General features: G+C 34.6%; 1 protein-coding gene across 2 annotated transcripts in view; it reads left to right on the top strand.

The window, feature by feature from the left end:
* The window catches only part of LOC125236137 (homeotic protein ultrabithorax), a 216,207-nt gene that overhangs the window by 13,520 nt on the left and 185,556 nt on the right, over positions 1-17,131 (top strand). The window lies entirely within an intron of this gene.

Genomic DNA, 17,131 nt, shown 5'->3' with positions numbered 1-17,131 from the left:
GAGAAGTAACTATTTAGGGCATTTTTTGATTCTATGTCTGCGAATAAAATATACAAAACGGCATGATTGATAAAACTTAGAAGAAATATAAGCACTGGGCCTTATTAAGGGCAGGTACTGGTACCAACCTGAACAAACTATGTATTACTAAATAAGGCCCATCGTTTTTTTAAATATTTTAAAACGTGACTTAAATTATTAATATTATGTCTGTTTTTATTGTGTGAAAATAAGTACATATAATATGACTAATATAACTACTTACCTAATTGGTGTTCGGCAGAATAGTAATAAATAAACAATGATGACCGAATACCAAATTTTCGTCAAAATGGCTGAAAAAACCGAATACCAAATAGTTGCCTAATATTCGTGGAATCTATCGTAAAATACAGCATAACTTTATAATTGTTACTAGTAAACCAATGACGAGAAAAGTTATGCATGTATAAAATAGACCTATACCTGTATGCAATTGTTACGTACCTATACTTATAAAAATATGGACTTAGTATTTCCACAGAATATATAATACAGATTCAAACTTTCACGATTTTTACACATATTTAAAATTGCAAACGGGACTTAATCGCGTATTTACTATGTTTTAAACACTAACCTCCTACGTTTCAAGGACGGCATTGTCCCCGTGGTCTCGGAGCAGACTGGTCTTTTTTGGACCACCAATTTTAAATATGAACATATAATAGTACGTATTTCTAACTAAAAAGTTCGTCAAACACGGTATGTCGATATTTCGACGTAGTATATCGATAACTTTTCACATCACTAGATTATCGACATTAGATGTCGAGTATTTCCCATCACTTTATTTCAGTGTACGTATATAAAAACTTAGCCCCGCCCCTAAATTTGGTGCGATAGGGACAACTGCAGCTCAGGCGCGAAATCCCGCGTAAAAACTGCAAAAATCGAGGTTCCGCTCTCGACTGTTTCCTCCTCCAAAACTTAACCAATCGTTACGAAATTTGGAAATCAGAATGACAAGGAAATTATCTGTGTCGGACCGTTTCGTTTTTTTGGATAATTGATCTCAGTTTTGAATACCACGCCTTTTTTCTGGCAAATTCAATTAAGCCGTTTTGGCCAACTTTGAGAGGCTCTAATTCCTTTTAAAACAAAAATATCAAAAAAAGCAAAACGGTCCGACACAGATATTGATAATAAAAGTCTGTGTTGAAAAAACCATTGATCTAGCTTCAAAAACCAGAGAGGAAACAGGCGAGAGCGTTTGTATGGAGAAATGAGGGGTATCGTAGCGTCTTAAACCTAAAATATAATATACCTATTAACTTATGTTGAGCTATTTTTTTACAAAGATGCTGGCTAGAATAATCAACGATTAGACCTAATCATATACACTAGGGTGGTCAAGGAGTTTTCCTGACAGTAACCGCGTTGGATTTTTTTATACTAACAAAAGATTTTTAATTTTACTGTACAGTCAAGTGTAAAAATATGGGTGCGTACAACTTATCAAAAATATGTCCCATAGCACTTTATGTCGGCGGAACAGGTCTCAGTACATATTTTTGAGCGGATAAAATCGATACGTATTTTTGCACTTGACTGTACCCAGAGTTCCAACAGTCTAACTGCGAACTAAAAAACACTACGGGAAGTTGAAAGAAATTTTAAAGAGTACACACTATAATTTTACCGGTCACTGTAAGAACCAAGTACCTAACGTTGGCTTTTGTAACTTCTCGGCTTTGGGAATGTCTGTAATCTGTATAGAGACTTGTGGATTGCACGCAGCAGAAATTGCAAGGTGAAAAATAAGAATCACTTCAATAATTGAGTGATAAATAACGGTTACGGACACTATAAATACTTAATTATACATTATAATAGGTACTATAATTGTGTACCAGTCTTTATGCGCCTATTATATGCCCAATAATCTTCAGTTGCATAATTATGGTTTAAAATAAAAATTACTCTTTTTTTACACTATGGATGTCAGTGATTCTTTTCCAAATTTTGCTATGAAATGTATAAAAAGATGAGAGATGAAACAGGTATTTTTTGTATCAAATTGTATATTTTGTGATACTTAGCCTTGAGTCCCATACAGTTTATAATTCATCTTCGTTACTGAACAAAAAATGATGATACTAAATAAGTATTACAAGTCCGCCGGCCGCGTGACGTCATCGGGTAGTCCTCCATCCATTGATATGATTCGACGCTATGCTTCATCAGAATCATCAGCATAAAAGTCCATTGAGTCCTTTGCTTGAGAAAAGACTTGCTTAAGTATTTCGATATTGTCCACTGCTTGGCACCTGGAAAGCAAGTATGTAAAATTAAGTAAACTAATTTACGTAAGTAGGTAATTTAATGCTAATGGAAATATATTTTTTGTGTAGGTAATTCTAAATTTTATTTATTGTGATTCATTAAAGTATTAATACTTGGATTTGATAGGTACTATTCCAGGTATTACAATTGTGACACAAGGCATTATTTTTTAATTTAAAAATTAAATATGTATTTAAAGGCAAAACCTTAAATGAAAGTACTACAACACAAGTGAAGACTCGCTCATGTAGGTACGGAATAACCGCAGTAGGACTTGCCTAGAGGTACATTTACCTTACTTTTAGTAAGTAGTGTTTAGTTAGACAAAGTAACATGTTTCTTTGCTATTTAAGCTTTTGTCTAAAATATTACATTAACAGAAACACAAATTCGTCTTCTTTCAAGTGTTAAAACCTCATCATAGCTCGGGGTTATTTCTTATTCATGAACATTTCGCTTCGCTCCGCATGGCCGGCCATCCTGAAGGCAATTAATCGGGCCGCGCGGGAGCCTCCACACTGAACCTAGTTTGTATGCTAATAGAGTATAATTTCCTTTGGCGGAGTAATAGGTCTCGGGCGAGACCTTATAAATTCTTGTTTAGGAAGAAGATTTTGATCAAGTTTACCTAATGTTAATAAAATGTGGTATCATAGTTGGCTTTAAGAGAGTAACAATACCTACTTAGTACTTATTTATTAATTGATCCAATTGCTAAGGTAACCACTTACTTAGGTAGGTAGGTATCTATATATCGTGTGGCGACAAGCAAAAGTCAGTAATTAAAAAAAATAGGCAAAAATCTACCTTGTTGTGATATTACATATATTAACAACAATGGCTTTGAACTAGTAATAGTACTTAGGGACATTTGCTTGTCACCCGACGATTAGGTAATACCATTTTAAGTTTGATAAGTAAAGACTGTATCGTTAAGTATAAACACAACTTTGAGTAGCTTTATTTATTTTCTATTATATGTATTTTTTTCTTATATCAAGACATGGGCTTAATAAGTCACATAATAAGGTGCGCATTTTGTCCTAGAAACTCGACGTAAAGCATGTGGTTTAGACAGTATTGACTTAATCTTCCCGACTACCAATTACGATTTCGGACAAATGCTACTAGAAAATTCATAAACTGCGTACAAGACGATACGATTGCGAAAAAAATTGTAGGGTGCGAACCTCAATGTGCTTATACTTAACGATACAGTCTTTAGGTACACACCATCTGAAATACAGGACAAAAAAAATCTATACTTAGCTATAAAATGTACGTACATACACAAGGGCTTCACAAAGTCTACAAGTTTTAAAAATACCCATAATTGCCTTTTTAATTTCCGCAACATGTACTCGGTACAGAAAATTGAAACTACAATTAATTTCACGTAAGCTATGCGACTACATTTCATATTGTTCTTTCCTTCAATGCGGAGGAACCCTCCACAATCTGATCTAGACCTCCATTTTACAGAAATAAAGTTAAAATTCGTTCAAATGTGTTTAGTCGTAAAATATCCGTTGTTAGTGAACCTTTTGTATATGTCATAAGAGTTGGTTTTGCGAATTATTTTCGGAAGGTTTAAGATATTTTACCACAGACTACAGACGCAGACGCCGCATTATGAAGCATTTAGAAAGAGCTCGTGGTCATCAGACATTTGTAAAAATTTACTGGTAATATACCAGGAATTGAGCAGCGCAAATGAGCGCCTTTACATAGTACAACAGTCCACGTTGAACCCTAAAACTCATTTTTCATAAATATTCCGAAATTACACGAGTGCTGGTTGTAAACGACCCACAACGACACAACTACCTACCTACTACATCACTACGGACCATAGAACATACTAAATGTGTGGTGACTTTGAGTTTGCTTGAATGCTCCGTCTAGTACAGTAGTGGATATTGTGGGCTAAGTACGGCCCACGAAAGGATTTTATACGGCTCTTCACCGATCCTTCAAAATAGTGTGTATGGCCATCAGTGCAGTAAAAGTGTATCTTTGGTGCAAATGTGGCCCTCCTGTAAATTTGCTTTTCTCAAACATGCAATGAAATATTGTCTTTACGTTCCTTAAAATGGGCTGGGAAGTATCGCTTTTTGGGCGCAACAACTCGAGAGGACTGTAAAGGGATTTCATATTATTTTTTAGGCCTAGGCCTGCAAATGTAACTTTTTTTTATAAAATATTGTCCTTTAGAGCATTTTTTTTATTTCATTGTATGTTTGAGAAAAGCACTATACATGCCTCGGCGAGAAAACGGATTCCCGGCCTCGTATCCCTATCCGGCCTCGCTCGCACGCTCGCTCGGCCGTATATACCCACTTGGCCGGAAATCCTCATTTTCCCGGCCTCTGATGTAATGTACTATTAAAATTTGGCTGACCCACCATGAAAAAAGTTTTCTCACCACTAGTATTGGAAGTGGTCTGTGTGTTTTGCTCTTATCTGCATTATTTACAGGCCTTCGTGCCGAAACTAGCATTTCATTGAACAGAGAATCTTTTTGAGCTAAGTCGAGTTTAATGGGGGTTTTCCTAACCTAGCTCTACATAGATAACCTAAAGCCAGCCTTTCTCTAGTCTATTTCTATTGTTAGTCTAAAGTTGCTAATCTAAGATTTAAATTAATTGTCTCGATATTTAAATTTCCCGTTAAGTATTTAATTAATTTGATTGATCTTATGAATTTTAAATGCAATGTTTAATACATTTATTTACAACAATTAACCTATTTAATTATTTTTTCGTTTATAATTTTTCAAGTATTGTACAGTCACGGACTTTAATTGTTGATCCACTTCTAGCTCATTTTATACTGGAACGTCATAGCTTAACTATGCTTAACTGTGAGATGTCCAGTATAAAATGAGCTAGAAGTGGATCAACAATTAAAGTCCGTGACCGTACACTGATAAGGTTTTTAAATTACATATTTTAATTTACTTATACTTCCTGATGAAAGTTATATTTTGTTTAGGCACAATATTTTCCCAAGTATTGTGTCCCAAATCCACTAGTAAAAATATTCTTGTGTTCTCTATATTTTTTGTCTAATTGATACTGTTTTCGGTCAATCAAAAGTACGATTCCGTAACAAACGCTTCAGGATTGGTCATGCCACTCACCGATTCGCCTCACGCCTTGTTATAGCCAGCTATAAACTTTATAGCACTCCACTACAGAAGGAAACACCAATTATTAGACTATAAAAACTCCATATTAACTCTGATTGAACATAAAAAACATAATACTTAAAGAGAAAGCTTTAACTGTAGTTGAATATAAAAATATGAGTTTTAAAAGTTGAAATCGATTCGCGAATTTGTTTTAGTAAAAGGTTTCAATCTATTTGAAGTCCTGTTAATATCGTGAACATCAGGATGCTACTAAAATACGATGGGCAAAGAACAGTTTTGTATTCTGTAAGATAACGAAAGCGCCTAACCTACAAGTATTTTACGTCTCATTTTGTACTAGCAGTTTATAATTGGTGTAAAAGGGACAGAAAAAGTTGTCGACAAATTCGACTTTAATGAATAGGACGGTGCGGTGGATGCGTAAGCGCCGCGTTCTTGATGTATGGCCCTACCACATACTTAGCTAATAAACCTTTCTCACTTACAGACGCATTCCTTAAAATATACCTGTCCCTTTCAGACACGTAATTTTATTTGAATATTAATTTAATTGCGGTTTTTTTGTTCAACATTTTAAAGTAAAATTTGACTTAACTGAAATTTGTTGATGCATGCTGTTTGAAAAAAGACTAAGTTTTATATTAAGGTAATAATATATCATTGTTATTAAGAGTAGACGTTTTATTTAATGTGATTAATTAGATCACTGTATCTACATCTTGAACTAGAAATTACTGCAAAATATAAGTTGTACAGTGAAAATTTATAAAAAAATGTTCTATGATCTTAAGTACCTTTTAAAGTGATTTTAACGAAAGAGAAGACTATAGTTGTCGTAGTTCAAGTTCAAAATGACCAAAAGACAGGGTCCGAAACGCCGAAAGCTCAACTCCATTAGAAATACATGCGGGTAAAAAAACAACATGTCTATTATAGAGGTCGTTTTTTACGACGCACCGGCCAGGAACACAATCGTAAATTATAATTTAGTAACCGAAAAACTACGAAATTAAGATATCCACCTTTCCGTAAAGGCGGTGTTTCTTTGTGTTTAAATTTAACGTTCAGTGTAGTCCTAAAATTTGAATGCAATGGACGTTCGATCAGGACAGTGTGAGCCGAATTCTAGTGTCCAATATGCAAGTGACCTACCACAGGATTTGTTGGCGGCCTTCGATCAGTGTTCATGTGATGCTACACACGTACAAACAATTTGCAATTTGAGATATGCTGCAGCGTACGCCCAAGGACGGACATGAGCGTCACAACCCACGACGTACCTATGTTCTCTTCAACGCTACATAAATGTATTCCATGGTAACGCCTTAAACATCTTCACAGATGATTTAAGCAGCATATTGTAAGCGAGCGATGTCTGATGGTCGGAACTGGCATTTGCGACCGCATCTGTGGCACCTGAAGACCTAGACGTCAGGATCTGCAATCTGCACGTCAGCAGCAACTTCTAGATTCTAGAAGCTTGTCTTCGCGTTTTCGGCATGGTCTTGAAACCAGGCGTTTCTTCGGTGTATTTCTGCGTGGATAAAGTGTATTACAGTGATAATAATTGTTTAAACAGTTCGCTTTTACTTTTTCACACGCATCAAAGATGTTGACGGTCAGCGCACGAATGGTGGAATCATCGGCGTGTACGCAGAATTTTAATTAGAATTTCCTACTGCATTGCATTTGCGATACGTGAGCATTATGCGTTCCATGTTTACAACGGATAAAATATTCGCAGTCTGCATTAAAATGCTGCCACTGTTTAAAGTTGTGTAAAAGTTGGATGTTTTAATAATCTTCTTTAATGTCTATAAATATAAATTATTGCAATGTGTAATGTGTAGTTTCTAGGCGTGAAAAATATGTTGGTTAATTTGAAAGTTCAAAGACCGTGGTCGTTATGAATGCGAGAGCACGGAGCGTCGGCCGGTGAAATATGTATCCACAAACAACGTACCGAAGTCTTACCACTCGCATTAGGGGACAAAAACCTGCACTTGCATAAGCGAAACGGAAAGTATGTAGTTGCTTAACCTAATAGCTTTGCCTAGGTCTCAGCTATTCGAGCTATCTAATAAAACTGTTGGTCCACACCGCCGGTTTAACTAAATCGGGTTTTATTAATGTATAAAAAATCACACTACACATGCTGAACGTATTGATTTGCTGTGAAATATTTTGTGGTAATTAAATAGGTTTAATAATTACATTTAGGTATTTAGTGCATAAAAAACGAAGTTACTAAAGAGTGAAATAGAATGAATGTAATGTTTAATAATACAATTTGCCAAATTCAATCTACTACTAAGTTTCAATTCGACAAATGTGCCAAAACCTAACTGAATTCGAAGTAAAAGAGAATGAAATTCTATCTAAAACGGTCTGAAATCAGGAGTAACACTCACCTGAATCCATTGTGCCGGTGCCTTACAGGTTTCCAGGGCAGAGGCCGGTGACCCCCGCCCTTCCGACTGACCTCTCAAACTAGGTATTGTTTTCCACTGAACTTTCAGCTAGTCTAATAATTGAGTCGGGAAATTTATGGAGTGCCGACGTCTAAGTATTTTAACACGCTCAAACGAATGAAGGAAACGGATAAGTACCGTATAAAATCTACATATCTAATTACTGTTTTTGAAACATCCCTACAATTGGGTACCTAATAGGTAAAGTTTTTTGAATATAGGAAAATAATATATATTTCTGATTCGTATTCAACGTTATAACGATCACGAAAAGTTGGCTCTTTTATTTTTATTTCGTATAATTTATTTATTATCATTTTTTAAGGGAACGAAATGACGTTTGTGAATTTAATAGCAGATGAGGTGACAACGCTGAATTGTAAGAAATTACAAAAAAAGCACCAATGACAGCTAAGTTATAATACACTGACCGTTGACATCGCTTTCTTTTCTAATTTCATACATTCGACGCGCAGAAGCATTGTCACCTCATTTTCAATGAAATTTCACAAACATCATTTCGGTCACTTAAAAAGTGATAATGGAATAAATTATACGAAATAAAAATAAAAGATCCACCTTTTCGTGATCGTTAAAAAAAAATCAAAAAACTTTACCTACCCAATTGTTTTAACCACTGAGCTAATAATAGCATAGGAAACGTTGGAGGAAAAATAGTATTCGCTTTGATTTTCTATAGTTGCGTGGATAAATTACGAAGTCTTTGAGTTGCGTGGCTGTTAATTAATAATTATTCTGTTGATGTAAGTGGCTGCATTAAATAGCTATATATCTTTATAATCATAGTAAGTATATTTTTATTTGCAAAATTATTTCATTGTCTATGTTTTAACTTGAAAATTATAGAGTAGGTAATGTAATTCAGTTAGCACATGCATACCCACAGCACAAGCCTTCTTGAGCTTACCGTGGGGCTCAGTCAATCTGTGTAAGGATGTCCATATAATATTTATTTATTTATTAAAAAAAAAAACAAAAAAAAAAAAATTTCTAAATGGCTATACTTAGTTGAAAGTGTTGAAACAACTTCAATTCTATGACTAATGTCTGAGAAATTGCTCAGATTACTATTATGAGCAGGCGCGTCGATCAATTGTGTAGGCTAAGCATGATAATTACTAGAAAACGTTTAGGTAGATAACTGCAATTAATAAAACAATGATTTGTTAATTGTGTATGTTGATACGGAACAGTCATTGATATCATCACGCGAACATGTGAACGCGCGGTCACAACCACGCTTCTTCAAGTAAGTAGGTATCTAGGTATATATATATAATTTTTTGTGGTAAATATCCCATTAGTAACACGATACCTTAATGAAATTGCTGTTGGATTCGTGAAATTACCTTATTTAAAGGGTTATCGCTGTTTAAAATTTCAATAAACTTTTCGCACGCCACTAAGCCGGCAACACACCTTCCGATCGGCCGGTAGCTGAATTAAGATAATGTTCACACCTGCCCGAGTCAGTGCGAACGTCACATACCAGCTGACATAAAACGTCGTAAAAACCTTAGGAAACTAACGGTACTTAAGCTTATTTGGTTTTGACGCGATCTGCGCGGACGCAGTTACGTATAAAGTTTACGATTAACGGACGCCGCTCGCCGCCCGACAACGTAGGAGGCACGATGTCGAAACGAGTTCCACATTTGAGTTTTATAATTTGACATGCATTTATGCGGAATTTGTTGTAATTTGTAAAAACAGATTGATGAAATTGTAATTTGTTTGGTAGTAATTACAAAGTTCATTATTCTGTCCGCGTTTGGCCAAAAAGTAAAACATGAAGGAAAAGCTTACTCAGTGGAACGGCGACGGCGCTCAACATGTAAAGGTGCGACCCTTCTTTTATTGTGGTTCCCTCCTCATTTAATAGCATCAGCTGTGTGTTGACGTCACTCACAGCTGTGATTTTCACAATCTCCCTTAAACAGTGCTTTAAATCGCTACCTAATAGGTGTGAGCAGTACATCTAATTTGAATGGCTCAATTTATTTTATTAGCTAATAAAATTTGTCACAATTCGTTACGGTTTGTTTGGCTTCGCTCGACAATTACGTGTTTTACGACGTCTTTAACAATTTTTGCGAATGAGGTATTTTTTTTGTAAGTCAGGTATGAAACGTTTGTTTCGCCTGTCCCCTAATAAAGCTTTTAACGGTGTTATTGTCCAAAAAAACGTTGTGCAACCACTGCAATTGTTGGTTAACGGATATTTTTAAAAGCCTGCAATTGCCACAATTGTGTTCGTAGAACGTGTTATCAATGGTTTCGTTGGAAATTTTACTGTTATAATAATATGGTCAGGTATAGTGTTTAGATTTTTTAGGTATATAATTGGACTCTCCTAGTAGTTTTAACTGACGGTAAATGTTAATAACTATACGTAGTAAAATAAAATATTACAAGATTTGATTTGATTAACCAACCCATCAAAAATCTAGTCAATAATTTAGCTACAGCTACAAAAATGCGAATAAATTCGCGCCAAGACTAAATCAAGCCGGTTCCACTTTGTCCCGCCAAATGATGTCACTCGCGTTTTGTCAAGAACACTCATTTTTCATTCATGTATGGATGGATTGCACTGCTATGCAAATCAATTACAATTACACAAAGTTGGTACCACCATAAAGAACTGAATGTAAGGGCGCGTGCATATTGTTGGTCGATTAAAACTTGGTGGAATGTTTGCTTGATAATTTTCTTTTTACAGACGAATAGACCAAATAGTAGGTCATTATTAATAGTAGCCTTACTATTTTGTTGCTAAGGAAAATTGGGTCTTTATGTTTTGTAAGATTTGTAAGTTATATAATTCTATTAACCCTCGTCGTCTTGTTTTACCAGATTTTTCTTTGCCTTGTTTACTATTAATAATTTTTTGCAGACAAAAAAAAGTTTAAGGAAGTTCCTAAAGTAACGTTTGTATCCTTGGATGTTGGTTCATCTTCCATTACACAAAAAATACAAAATTGATATTTGGATGATTTTATAGCTATACAATTAAATGATCACTTTCAAATAAAATCAAATCAAAAATAGGTATATATTTGTATAAATAAGGGTACACAATAGATGGGAAACACATTTTCATTTTCAACTTTACTTTTTACTTTTATAAGCTAGAGAGGAAAGTGGTGTAGCCTTCTGAGTTTAATTTTAACCCTGTCAAATTGACAAAAAGTCAAAACATAATTGAAGCTTTACCTACTATGTGCAGGACGCAGGTCGTCAGGAGAATAGGATGCAAAATATATGATAAAATTCGTGAAAGAAGGGATCGACATATGTGAGTGTGTTTAGTAAAACGTCTCACTTTGTCGGTTACCATTAAGGCGAGATTTACTTGTATCTTTATATGAATAAACTGACAAAGCGGCTTTATTTATAGCAATCATCGATCTAAACTACCTAGATGCACCATCACGGCTTAGAATGTGTCCGCAGCAAATTGTGCTTGAAAATGTTCTAAGCACAATTGGGCGGTCAGTAGCGCTTCATCCGCCGTGTCGGCAACATGCCTAAGTGCTCCGTAAAAAAGTGCAAAAATAACACCTTATATACGTTGAAAAAGGATCACGTATCGTATTTCCGGTAAGTAATTGTTAATAATTTTATAATGTTATGCATTTGTGGTCAAAATGGCTTCCTAACTTACAAAAAACATTTATTTTCTAGAATAATTAAAGTAAATTCCTTGATTTGGTCTTACGCAGTTTGTCTCTTTCTCTCGCGCTATACTAGTAATGAGCGGACGGCGACAAAAGATGGATGAAGTGGAACATAGTTAAAAATGGAATGATGGAGTCGCTAATTTATATTTTTTGTAAAAGAAGCCTATTTCATATTAAATATGTATGTATTTATTTATTATTATGGACCAATAAGTCTGAAATAAATGATTTCAATTCAATAATATTAATACATATCTTATAAATTACTTTAATTATAAAAAGAAACAACCCGGGCATAGCAAATTCGTTTTTAAGTAATAAAAAAGCTTTTTATTCCAGATTCCCAAAACAAGACGTTGAAAGGGAAAAATGGCGCAAGATTATAGCTGAGGAGCGGAGAGAAGATTTACCCAAACAAAGCTTTGAAAGAAATTATACGTAGAATAATAAATTAATGTCATCGTTCAATTCTTCTTTGTTTTAATAGCTACTTAATTCATATTCTCCAAGTGCACCCTCACACACACCACATACAATCCCTCAACTGTTTACCTTCACATAATCGCTACACATACACTCACTACACGCACACACACACACACACACACACACACACACACACACATATATATATATATATATACCTCAGTTGACTATATTTAATAATGCAAACATTGCAAAACGTGGAGATATTAATCAGTTCAGTTGCAATTGTCCCCCAGTCCAAATTGTCCCGCCGTACCTTATATATTTTTTTGTTTGAGATAATATCAATAAAAATATCGTACAGTAAAAACTCATTTTTTTTCGCTTAAAATACGCAACATCTCGAAAAATATTATACCAAACGTTTTGTTCCTTAAGAAATTTTCTATCTAATAGGATTTTTTAAAACAGTTTTTCGCAAAAATACCGCAAATTTCCTCATTCTCGCCTTTCATCTCATAGCGCGACTCCCATGATGCCTCTGTCCATCCTCGTTCCCAATGTAAAAATGGCGTTTAGATTGTTGCAGCGCAAACGAAATTAAACTTAAGTTGGTTGCAATAAGACGTAGATTTTTTTAAAAATATGCACACCTGCGATCTGCGGTAATAAAATTTTATGGCTTTCGCTATGATCACATTCATTAATGTCATAACCGCCAATTGCTTGCATTTGAAATTGAACTTTAAGTACTAAGAAATAACGTTGTTTTTGTAAAAAAATGAAAGTAGTTTTTACTACATTGCGAAGTTTTCGTTTGTCAACTGGACGCACACATTTGCAACTAAGCGATCGGACACTTTTGAGTGCCGAATTTGTAGGTGATAGTGTATCTAGAGAAGTTTAAATCGATGATAGCAATCGACAAAGTGGGTCGTTTTCCCGTGCACACTCACATATTAGGTACTATATCAGCGTTTAATTAAGTTTTAGGACTCAGAACTTGCGACTAAAAGCTAGTTATTAAATAAATTACAAAAAAACTCAGTTGTCCAGTATGAAACGCACTTCGTTCATGGGTCTGCGCCCGCGCAGGATTATTGAATCCGCGACAGACGCCGCACATCATAAATCCGCGCCATTGTTCCAGTGTCAAAGATCGCCAATTTGCCGTGCTTTTAGGTGCATGTCCCGTTATAGGTGAATTTACCTTATACTAGAGACATTTTACAGTTTTACTTGCTTTTATTTATAGGTAAATTGGGTATTTAGTGCATATTCTAATTTTAAACATTCCTCGAAAATTTCGCTACTTTTATGGTTATATGTACAACCAACGACGTTAGCAATTTTCTTATACATCCGGATTGGAAAAAACTCTTCCATTATACTCTTGCACATAATTTGAGTTTTGAAATGCTGGCATAGGTAAATCCATACTTCATATCTATGAATTTATCTAGATTAGGGTAAAACGCTAGCAGAATCATAGATGTTTAACAACGCGTGTTTATAATTAAGTCGTAAAAACTTAATTACATATGTGGATATGAATAATATTACTCTTTCATACGAGGAAGATATAAATACATTTCGAGAGACTAATACGTAATCACCGGCCGACAAAAAAGTCCATTAGTCTACGGTTTTAAGTCTGATCTTAATTACAAAAATTATGATCCGGAAGTACTAATACCGACTAGAATAATTTGACACGTTGATTCATTGCTAAAATTCAAATTGATACAAAATTTAGAGATGGGCCGAATATTCGGTAAATATTCGGTATTCGGCATATTCGGCAAGTTTTTCAATGTTCGTATTCGGCCGAATAATTCGGTTGCATTGCCGAATATTTACCGAATAAACAAAGTAAATAACTAATGAAGATCTTACGTATTCCATTGAATAATAAGCTCCTATTTTAATAGCTTTCTAAGGAACTACTAAAAAGATATAATTACCTATGCGTCAAAATATTAGGTAGGTACAATTGTTTTGTAAAAAAGTTAAAAAACCGTAGTTTAAGAGTTAAGAAGAGTTCAGAGTTGTTTTAACTAAGTTTTAGTTATCCATTAAATCATAAGAACATAGTTGTAGTAACATATGTAACCATTATCAATCATTTAATAGTTTTAATGAACATCCGCTTTAAAAATGTGTCGAAACCGAATATTCGGCCGAATATTCGGTTCGGTAAGACCTGAACCGAATGTTCGGCCGAATATTCGTATTCGGCAAAGTCCATATTCGGCCCATCTCTAATACAAATCACTTACCATTTTTGAAATAATCGAGTACATAATTATAATATATCGTGCCATTAACGATGGCGCGCAATGTAGCCTTTAGTAGTATGACTTTACGAGTGAGAGCACGCGTCTTCGCGACTGACTATTGACTACAGCCGGGACACCGATTTGTGAGACCGTCTCTGTCATCGGGTACAATCTGTACCATAATTCCGTTACGTTGCGCCCTGGGGGCTTAAGCTCTGCGCGTTGCATTCGACGTTCGAATCATGTCTCGAATAAATCGAACAATATTTAAAATTAAACGATAAAAGGTTCATACTTACAAAGAAAACACGATTTTTAATATTCTTATTTTGAGTCAATTTTTTTATTTGCTAAGGATTTTTCCGATCTTGTATTGAACTGGGGGCGTTGCACAGGAAAAACTTAGAGAATTCGTTGGTACACACTTGACCAAATAAAAACTGTCGAAATTGGCCCGTCCGTTTTTACACAATCACCTGCTTTAGTTACCTAACACTGCTATTACGATTTACGAATGATATCACCCGCAATTGTAACAGGTCATTAGAGCCGCAAGCGTGGAGCTGAATTATCGACCGGCCCAATTGTTACCAACCAAGTTCAAGGACCCACTAAAAAGTACCCACACTGCTAGACCACGGGATGTGACGAATTTTATTATCTAGCTAGTATCTTGTTCGTAGCGCACGCTTCGAATCTGCGTGTTTGTAAACAGTAGCGCGGCGCTATTTTTTAGCATGTGGCTTGAGGGTTATGAAGGTTAAAATAATATTTGCTTTGGACTAAAATAGGTTAGGAATGTGTTTTTGTCCGTGCAAAAAGGGAGGCGATTTAGTAGAGTAATTAATTACAAGTCTTAATTAAGAAATATGTTACGCATTTTTTGCCGTTATGTTTATCTTAAATTTTCACAAGAGATTAGGATTTTGAAATAGTTAATAGTATGTAAGTAAGCGCGCTGGGGTCTATGTAATGTAGAATAAAATTATCATTAATTTCGAATTAAATATGTTTCCTGCATAGAATCTCCGTTTGTAGATTGTATTGTTGTTTTCCACCGTTTCAAATATCTCACGATTGCTATCTAGGAACTTAAAACAGATAACCGTTTAAAAAATAAAAAGACTGAATTAAGTGGCCTCAGTCAATATAACTCATTTTAATAGAGATGGGTAACTACCCAGGTAAATACCCGACGGTGGGTATTTACCGGGTAAATACCCGATATTTACCTACCCGCGGGTAAATACGCGGGTATTTTCGTTTTTCTTCCAAATTTGACGTTTTTAAATGGTGTTTGGGCTAAAATAGATTAATTTAAGTCAGTCTTTGTAATTGTACACATAATGTTTATTCAAATTGGGAACGAATAGGTTGCTATGAGATAAAATGTGATTTTAGTGTATCACTCCAACTATAAAAATCGTGTAATATCATTCTCTGACATACGGAAATAATTTCAAATGCTTTTAATATAAATTATAAGTTTGATAAATTAAAACTGAAAATAAAAATATGTGAATAAAAATATTAAAAAAAAAATCTTTTTCAAGCTCATAACTCATACATAGTATGTTTATGACAAAAATGCATATAAACTTTTTTGTAGGAAATTGTGTCTATTTTAGTTCGTATATACAATACTTTTCGATATTGATGATAGTTTCCATGAAATATGAAAAAAATAGATTTTACCCAACCCCACCATAACCCCCTCCAACCAGTACTAGGAACTTTATATTTATCGTATATATACGACTAATTAATACAATCTAAAAAGCACACATAAAACATATTTTTTTAATTATTTTTAAAAATATACATTAAAACTTCTGTAAACTTAATTGTCTATTTGACTAATTTGACTGAACAGTTTTGTTTTAAATTGTGTATAAAAATTACAACCACTAACTTAGTATTTATCTCCATTTTAACACAAATCAGCATGTCCAACATGAAATGAATCTACCCGTCAATTTGGGTAGATACGGGTAAATACCGGGTAGATAGGTATTTACCGGGTAAATACCTGGGTGGGTAGATTGGGTATTTACCCACGACCCATCTCTACATTTTAATGAACAATTACCAGGTAAAACACGTCCATTTATCAAAAGTTAAAATGTATAAAGTAGACTTCCCACATTTGCATGCGTTCTTTAAAAAAATATTTTTATTTGGGAAAAATTATAGAGCTTCAGGCTAGAAAGAATGTTGTTTTCAAACTTGTCACACACCCGTAAAGGAAGAGAATGTTGTACATTTGAATTATATGATTGTACAGTTTTATGATATAAAACTTAACTCGTCCCGTCGTCTGTTTCTGTCAAAAAATTGACATAAAATAATTAACTATGATATACTTCGAGTCCAACGGCCTATGTTTCCTAACATAGTTTCCTTATCAAACACACACGAAGGGTTAAATGTGACGTTATCTGGGTAAACGTACCTTATTGTCGATGGCGCTTACGTCCCGCGGCGCCGTATTTGTACAGGAACATCGCTCATAACGCCGTAAGCGCCATCGACAATAAGGTCCCTTTCCCCAGATAATGTCACAAATATCGCTCTTCACTATTTACATTACGGCGTCTGTCTAGTTACACCGTTCCTGGACGCGGGAGGAAAAGCGCTCAAAATGTAAAACAACACTTTTGGTCCTTGCAAAAGAAATAACCAATTTCATTAAATTAACCTTTTAAAACTAGCCTGATATGTAACGCAAGTAAATATTAAACTTACAAAATAAATGCGTATTTCCCATTTGTC

The sequence above is a fragment of the Leguminivora glycinivorella genome, chromosome 2 (genome assembly GCF_023078275.1).
Source record: "Leguminivora glycinivorella isolate SPB_JAAS2020 chromosome 2, LegGlyc_1.1, whole genome shotgun sequence".
NCBI classification, from domain to species: domain Eukaryota; kingdom Metazoa; phylum Arthropoda; class Insecta; order Lepidoptera; family Tortricidae; genus Leguminivora; species Leguminivora glycinivorella.
Note: the sequence above shows the minus strand (reverse complement) of the source record. Positions and strands in the feature narration are given on the sequence as shown.